This window comes from Arvicanthis niloticus, chromosome 14 (genome assembly GCF_011762505.2).
Source record: "Arvicanthis niloticus isolate mArvNil1 chromosome 14, mArvNil1.pat.X, whole genome shotgun sequence".
NCBI classification, from domain to species: domain Eukaryota; kingdom Metazoa; phylum Chordata; class Mammalia; order Rodentia; family Muridae; genus Arvicanthis; species Arvicanthis niloticus.
In genome coordinates, this window is record NC_047671.1 from 32,821,832 (window position 1) to 32,830,056 (window position 8,225).

Genomic DNA, 8,225 nt, shown 5'->3' on the forward strand with positions numbered 1-8,225 from the left:
ATAGGAGCAAATATGGAGACAGTGTGGAACAAAAACTGAAGGAGGGCCCATCCGGAGACTGCCTCACCTGGGTATCCATCCCATGTGCAGTCACCAACAGCAGACGCTATGTGGATGCCAGGAAATGCATGCTGACAGGAGCCTGATATAGTTGTCTCCTTAGAGGCTCTTCGAGAGCCTGATATATACAGAGGCTGATGCTCACAGCTAACCATTGAACTGATCATGGGGTTCCTAGTGGAGGAGTAAGAGAGAAGACTGAAGGAGCTGCAAGGGTTTGCGGCCCCAGGGGAAGAGCAACAATACCAGCCAACCAGAGTTCTCAGGGTCTAAAACAACAGCCTGGGAGCACATAGGGAGGGACCCATGGTTCCAGCTGTATATGTAGGGGAGGATGATGTAGGGCATAGGTGGGAGAGGATGGTCCAGTGAAGTCTGGGATGTCCCAGTGTGGGGTAATTTGAGGGTGGGGGAATTTGAGGGTGGGGAAGTGGGAGTGGGTGGGTAGATGGGCACACACCCTCATAGAAGCAGGAAGAGGGGGGATGGAATAGGGGATTTCTGGGGGACAGAAGTGGGGAAAGGGGATAACATCTGTAATGTAAATAAATAAAATATCCAATAATAATAATAATAATAAAGAACAGTTTTTTAGAATCAGGAGCCGTTGTCCTCTTTTAGACAGTATATTCTTGCCCTAGTGCAGTGAGCTCTTGGTATCTGCACATGACCCTAATTTTTACGCTGTTGGCTCTAATTTCAGTTCTAATTAGGTCTTGAAAGTGCAGCAAACAGTCTGTGGACCTTGGACTGTAAAATCAGCACTTGTGGGAGAAAGCAATCTTGTGTTAAGGCTGATGGATCTAAACTGTTTTATAGGCACTGGAGATAAAGTGCTGTTTATGTATACATTGCATTGAATTCCATTTGTATGATTTTTTTTAAAGCAAGCAGGAATCATAGTCGCTCTGGAGGACTGGATCACAGAGATGTCAGGGGAATTGTGGCAGATCAGGAATTGTTTCATGTTTGAGCTGTGGAGTGCATCTGTATAAATTCACTGAGTGATGTACTTCACATTGCTGCACTTCATTTCATCTTTCTAAATGCACATTACGCCTTAGTATTTTTTTAAAAAAGTTGGAAACCCTGTGTCTGCGGAGCAGTCAGATCAGGGACAGAGTCTCAGCCTCACCACCACCGCTGCCGCTGCCCAGAAGCTGCCAAGCCGGGTCCGTGTGCCGCCACCCACTCCGCACACAGAATATCCAGTTATGGATAAAAATGAACTGGTGCAGAAGGCCAAGCTGGCCTAGCAGGCAGAGCAATGCGATGACATGGCAGCCTGCATGAAGTCTGTCACTGAGCCAGGATCCGAGCTGTTGAATGAGGAAAGAAACCTTCTCTCTGTTGCTTATAAAAAAACGTTGTAGGAGCCCGTAGGTCATCTTGGAGGGTCGTCTCAAGTATCGAGCAGAAGACGGAAGGTGCTGAGTAAAAGCAGCAGATGGCTCGAGAATACAGAGAGAAGATCGAGACTGATCTGCTAGACATTTGCAATGATGTACTGTCTCTTTTGGAAAAGGTCTTGACCCATAGTGCTTCGCGACCAGAACGCAAGGTCTTCTATTTGGAAATGAAGGGTGACTACAACCATTACTTGGCCGAGGTTGCTGCTGGTGATGACAAGAACAGAATTGTGGACCAGTCACAGCAAGCATACCAAGAAGCATCTGAAATCATCAAAAAGGAGCTGCAACTGACACACCCCATCAGATTGGGTCTGGCTCGCAACTTCTCTGTGTTCTACTACAATCCTGAACTCCCCAGAGAAAGCCTGCTCTCTTGCAAAAACAGCTTTCCACGAAGCCATTACTGAACTTGATAGATTAAGTGAAGCATCATACGAAGACAGCATGCTAATAATTCAGTAACTGAGAGACAACTTGACACTGTGGACATCGGGTACCCAAGGAGTCGAAGCAGAAACAGGAGGAAGGGAAAATTAACCGGCCTTCAAACCTAGGTCTGCCTCATTCTAAAATTTACACAGTAGACCATTTGTCATCCATGCTGTCCCACAGATAGTTTTTTTTGTTGTTGTTGTTTACGATTTATGACACGCTTATGTTACTTCTATTTGAATTTATATATTTCCATGTGGTTTTTATGTTTTAATATTAGGGGAGCAGAGCCAGTTAACTTTAGGGAGTTACTCGTTTTCATCTTGTGGTAGCCAATATAGGATGTGGAATTCTCACATGAGTTACACATGTTTGGCATAGTACTTGTGTTACATTGTGGCTTCAGAAGGGCCAGTGTTAAAACTGCTTCCATGCCTAAGCAAAGAAAACTGCCTACATATTGGTACGTGCTGGCGGGAAATAAACCAGAAAACGGGTTCCAGTCATGAGTGTAGTCTTTGTGGGTACTGTAAGGCTTGGAGCACTTGTGAGGTTGTGACACAAACAAACATCCTGTGGATGCACTCTAGGATCGTGTGTCTCTGAATGCACGCCCTTGACCACAGTTCCAGAAGCCGTCTCTAGACAAAGCTGTGACCCACTTTACTCTGATAAGGGCAGAAAAGGTTCACATTCTATTATTTGTAAAGTTACCTGCTGTTTGCTTTCATTATTTTTGTTACACATTTGATTTGCATTTAAATGTTTTAGGCAATCTAAGAACAAACGTAAAAGTAAAGATACAATAAAAATAAGTTGCTTGGTGTTCCCAGCTCCATGTGTATCAAGCACAGCAGTAAACAAAATCTCGTGTAGTTAACTTTTTTTTTAAGTCTTTTGTTTTGTTTTTGCTTTTGTGATTTCTTTTCTTTTTGATACTTGCCTAATATGCATGTGCTGTAAACATAGTTAACAGGGAAATAACTTGAGATGACAGCTAGCTGTGTTTTAATGTTTTATGAAATTTTAATGAACAATCCAAGCATAATTGTTAAGAACACGTGTACTGGGCTAGAAAAATGGCTCAGCGGTTAAGAGCACCGACTGTTCTTCCAGAGGTCCTGAGTTCAATTCCCAGCAACCACATGGTGGCTCACAACCATCTGTAATGGGATCTGATGCCCTCTTCTGGTGTGTCTGAAGAAAGCAATGGTGTATTCATATATATATATCTTTAAAAAAAGAACACGTGTACTAAAGTTCAAGAAGGTGGAATAGAAGTTTTATGCATGGGAAAAAACTGCATTCTACATCTTAAGATGTAATACTGCATGATTAGAGACCTTCACATCATGTTGGAGGGCAAAGCTTTCTGTCCCCTTTTAAGGACAGGGGAAGGAAGGCAAAACAATTTGCAACCCGAGAGAATTGAGAACAAAGGCCTTGAGAGAAGACAGCCAAATAGGACAGAACATAATACAATAAGACAAGGCAAAGGCCCCCATATTGAGGCTGGACAAGGCAGCCCGATAGGTAGAACTAGTCTCAAGAGCAGGTGAAAGAGTTAGATTCACTTGCTCCCACTTCTAGGAGAGGGAAGGAAGAGGTGGGAGGGATCTGGGAGGAGTGGGAGGGGAGGAAACTGTGGTTAGGATGTATTCTATGAGAGAAGATTGATTGTTGATAATAATAAAAACACAAAACAAGCAAAGAAACAAAAAAAAGGGAGAAAAATGAAGACTTTGATATTGTAATGTAAGATGAGCAAACGGGTGAATTCATTGGTTGAAAAATCCTGTAAATTAGTAAAGCAGAGGTCTACCCACAGTCCTCTTCCCTGTGCTGCCAAAGGACTTGATTTTCAGAGGTGTCAATCTCCCAAGAAAACAACACAGTGCATTTCGTGCTGGTCTTATGTCCTTTCAGTTTCAAGGAGGGCATCTGTCAGAAGTCAGGATTAAGGAAGGTGTGGTGTGAAAGACACACTCAGAAACATATACAGGGAGATTGGCGATTTCTGAAGGACTGAGTGAGACTTTCCCCCAGTATATGGAGAAGAGAAAATCTGAGTTGACAAGAAAGATGTGACATCAGTGACAATTGAAGGGACAAGGCCGATACACGCAGTAACAGCAAAAGCATTCCAGAAGCAACACTGAAGGCCAACCCCAGTTCAGAACTCCAAACCAGAGGTGAAGACCTGGAACAGCAGTTCTCAACCTGTGGGTTGCAACCCTGTTGAGGGTCACATGTCCTGCATATCAGATATTTACTTTTCAATTCACAACAGTACCAAAATTGAGTTATGAAATAGCAACAAAATAATTTTATGGTTGAGATTCATCACAGTAGAAGGAACTGTAGCTCTGAAGCTCTGTCCTAAAATATGGAACAGAGATTAATGTGGTTGTTTGAAACGGTGGGAGATTTAGAAAAAGGGCATTCCTCTGAATTTTTTTCACGGTGGTATAGATTCCTGGAGTATGGGGTACCAGTGAACATGAAGGCCAGAGCAAGTGCAGATGCCTGCAGTATCATCTTTGTCTTGCCTGTGTGGAAGCCAGTGAAGGCTGTTGCATGTCAACTGTTTTCTACTGACATTCAAGCCCGTTTTTTCCTGATGGGTAGTCTGAAATGATTAGGGCCCACATCATAACAAAAGCTTCTGTATTTGAAGTCATTTATTGAAATATCTCACGATTGATGCCTCCTCAGACAGCCAACATCTCTTTCTTTGACTAGTTTTCCATTTTGGAAATTTTAAATCGTTTGTGGTCTCAGAACTCTGAACATTCTCTCTCTCTCTCTCTCTCTCTCTCTCTCTCTCTCTCTGTGTGTGTGTGTTTGTGTGTGTGTGTTTGTGTGTGTGTGTGTGTGTGTTTGTGTGTGTGTGTTTGTGTGTGATTTGTTTTAGACAAGATATAGAATTTTAACCTTTGATGACCTACACAAATCATTATGTGCAGCAGGCTGACCTTTAACTCATAGCAATTCTTCTGCCTCTGCCTCATGAGTGCTGGAATTATAAGCATGCACTACCAGCTTAGCCACCTTTCTAAATCCCTTTTTATGCTAAATGGAGTCCCAAAGTAAATAAATTAATCTCAATGTATAATTTAAGAAAAAAATTTTCTCGATTTTCATTTTTGTTAACATCCTCCAAAATCATTAAATAAAACATGTAAATTAGTTGGGGTTTTTTGTTTGGTTGGTTTTTGTTTCATTGTTTTTGTTTTGTTTTTTCACTTTTCAGTTAACTTCAAATACCCTGAACTACTTCTACCATATGCATCCAGCAATTAATTTCATTATGTATGTAATTCTTATGTTTTCTGTTTTACAATTTATTTAGCCTAATAACTGTAAAATGATAGATACATGTGCTGTGTTTCCTTGTATTTCTCAATTACTGTCTTATCAGGAACCCGGGACAGAGGACTGCTCAGTCCTTGAGAAACAATTAAATAGGAAAAGCAGCTGTAAACCTACATAACTAATTTGACCATTGAGATGATAAAAGCACACCCTGCTTTCTAGCCAGCCATTCCTTATTTCATAACTTGTGTCTATGGTGCTGTTACAAGACACAGATGTAGCCCTGACCCTCTCCGAATCATTTCCATGCCCATTAAAGAACTCTCAAGAATGGAAGGCTAGTTTTACTTCCAGTAACCTAGAGAGGCTGTGTAGTAGAGGAGAATAGAATAAAATTGATCCATTTTCTGATTCTGGCTTACATGGCCTTATCATAATACAAAATCAGACAAGTTTCTTTGCTTTCTCAGACTTGCTTCTTCCATTGTAGAATGTTAATAATTCCCATGTGCAGGACTGCTGTGAGAACTGAGTTGTTCATTGTGCAACTAAATATGTGAATGGGTGTGCATGTTTTATTTATTTCATTTTTTAAAACTTCATTATTTTTTTCTGTGTGTTTGTAAGCAATTCTGTAAGGCACAGTGTATACTAGCTGTGTACCTAGATTTCAGAGGAGAACTTTGTGGAGCTGGTTCTCTTCTTCTACCTTTACATAGAGTCTGAGGATTCAACACAGTCTGTTCGGCATGTGCAGAGAGCGCCTTTGCCTGCTGAGCCATTTTGCTCAGCCCATATTTACATTTTGAATAATAAGATTCTGCATCAAAAATTAACATTTGAACTCTCAAGCCCAACATGCTGCCTTATTAGAATTTTTTATTATCTATAGGATTACTAATCTCTTGGTGCCATTTGTAGCTCTTTAATATCCTATATAAATGAATAGAGAACAGTACACATGGTCCTCAAATAATATGCATAGTAGCTCAAAATTTTCCACGCTAGGAACTAGAGAACATAGAGTGTCAATTGTTTTTTTCAATGATACCAATATATGCTACAAAGTATAATTCCAACAAAAACTCTTATTTCAAGGTAATTTTGTTTAACCCTATGGTATAGTTGAAGCAATAAAAAGATGTATTTATAATACAAAAGGCTATGTAGCCACCACTCTTTTATCTTCTTTCTTTTGTTAAAAGGGAAACTGAAAATCAAATAAATCATTCATTTAAATAAATCATTTATAAATCAAAATTGAACAACCAGAGTGTGCCAGACAGTGTAAGTACTTGGTAAATAAAACATAAAGGCAGATTAAATAGTATCCTTATAAATTTGACATTAGTGTCCCAAGTTATGTTTCCTGAGAACTATGTATCATGTAGAAACCTAAACCTCAAACAATAGAATCCAAGTCTATGCAATATGAAACCAGATTTTTTTTTTAAGGATACTAGATCTTAAGGGATGGAGGTCATTGAAACCTGGGTGGGACTGGAGTACTAGACTGGAGGTTGAAACATATGGATACAAAACCACAGAAGTGGTTGGATGAATTAGCCATTAAATCAAAACACAACTTTGTGCCTTGCTCATACCTTGTCTTTACTTGTGACTTATGAATTCTGCCATCCTGATCCTGTACAACCACCACCACAAGCTTCCAACCAAAGTCCCAGGTGTAGGTTGCTACTGTGGGGATCCCATATCCTTGCCTGCAAAGGTGGCTGGGCTTTTCAGGTTCTAGAATTGGCAGCAGTTGCTGACAAATTCATTAAAAGAGCAAGTCCTGTCATTGAAATGAACAAATGACCTTACAATTCAGGCTGTTTAATTAGTGAAAAACAAACACTACTCCATGTAAATGACACAGAATAAGTAAGGAATGTTCTGTGGTGTGTACAAGTTATGGTCTGGTCTTTCATCCCAGCCCCATGCTCCCAGAGATAAGACTCAGACTCAAAATAGGTCCTTGGCCATATAGCTACACTCTTCTCTGACTAGATCTAACGTAAACTATCCTATTTGCTTTAATCTAGATTCTGCCACGTGCTCAGGCACCATACATCCATCTCCTTACATCTTCAATGACAATTCCCCACTCCACCCCCGACTCTATCCCAGTATTATTCCTCTCTCCCAATATCCCACCTCTATTTTTTTTTTTTTTTTTTTTTTTTTGCCTAAGCCATAGGCCATAGGCTTTTCAATCGACAGGTTACAATATGCAAGATATTCTTTCCAAAGTGTTGGCACATGGTGGCCCCATTGGCCTGGGAGGACTTCCAATCAACAATCTTATTGAATCCTTGAACACAGAGGGGTTTTTATGAACACTCAATATGGAACAGTTTCTTCTTATTAGAAGAAGCCTTTGGCAAGCTGGTAACATTGAGTAGGTTATGTTTAGTTACACAAAGAGGATGGGCAGATTGAAGAATGGACTAAGAAAGAAGCACAAGCAGTTAGGAGGTTATGGCAATTGTTTGTTAGATTATGGTGAGTCCTGGAGCAGAGGGTCACGCTGGGATGTGAAGGAAAGGGAGATGTTGGGGCGTCTCTTCTGTGGAGATGCACAGGGCCTAGTGTGTGATTCAGGAGTAGAAGGTCAAGGAAGTGGGCATGGGGAGATGCCCTCCTGTGGGACCTTCCTCTATTTAACACTCTCAACCGCTCATGAGATTATAAACCACTCTACCACAGGGGGACTGTGGGAATGCTAGTTATTAGCAATAGAATGTTGTATGAACAAAAGTGGCAAATCAGAGAACTATGTATCAGAACTATGTATCAGAACATACATGCTTAAGAAAGTATACTTTTTCCTGAAGCACTTGAGCCATATAGTAGAATTGATTAAATATAATGTGAGGCTGAAGCAGGAGTCTGATTAAGTACCCAGACAAGGCATAGTGTATGAGAGGTATCTTTTAGGATAAGGCAAGGATGGGGTAGAGGAGGTGGTCACTCAGGAGGTAGCTCAGATGGTAAAGCCCTTAA

The 8,225-nt window shown here is 40.7% G+C and overlaps 1 pseudogene; it reads left to right on the forward strand.

Moving 5' to 3' along the window:
• The first annotated feature begins 1,234 nt into the window (after positions 1-1,234).
• Positions 1,235-2,009, forward strand: LOC117719926 (14-3-3 protein zeta/delta pseudogene; annotated as a pseudogene).
• Positions 2,010-8,225: the final 6,216 nt, after the last annotated feature.